A 202-nucleotide genomic window follows, 5' to 3' on the forward strand; every position below is an offset into this window, starting at 1 on the left:
AGTGGAGTTGATGGAGTGAGCGTGGTGCACAGGGTCACTGGTGCAGGGCAGTTGTTTGGCTGCAGCTGCTTGGAATCCTTGCCTGCCTTTGTGGTGGGGTGGACTCCATCACAGTCGGGGAGGGGAAGAGGGAAGGAAGAAAAAACCCCATCTGTATCTGGTGTCCTGTAGATAGCTACACTCCTCGGAAGAGTTTTAGTCA

This window comes from Lathamus discolor, chromosome 4 (assembly GCF_037157495.1).
Source record: "Lathamus discolor isolate bLatDis1 chromosome 4, bLatDis1.hap1, whole genome shotgun sequence".
In the NCBI taxonomy this organism is placed as follows: Eukaryota; Metazoa; Chordata; class Aves; order Psittaciformes; family Psittacidae; genus Lathamus; species Lathamus discolor.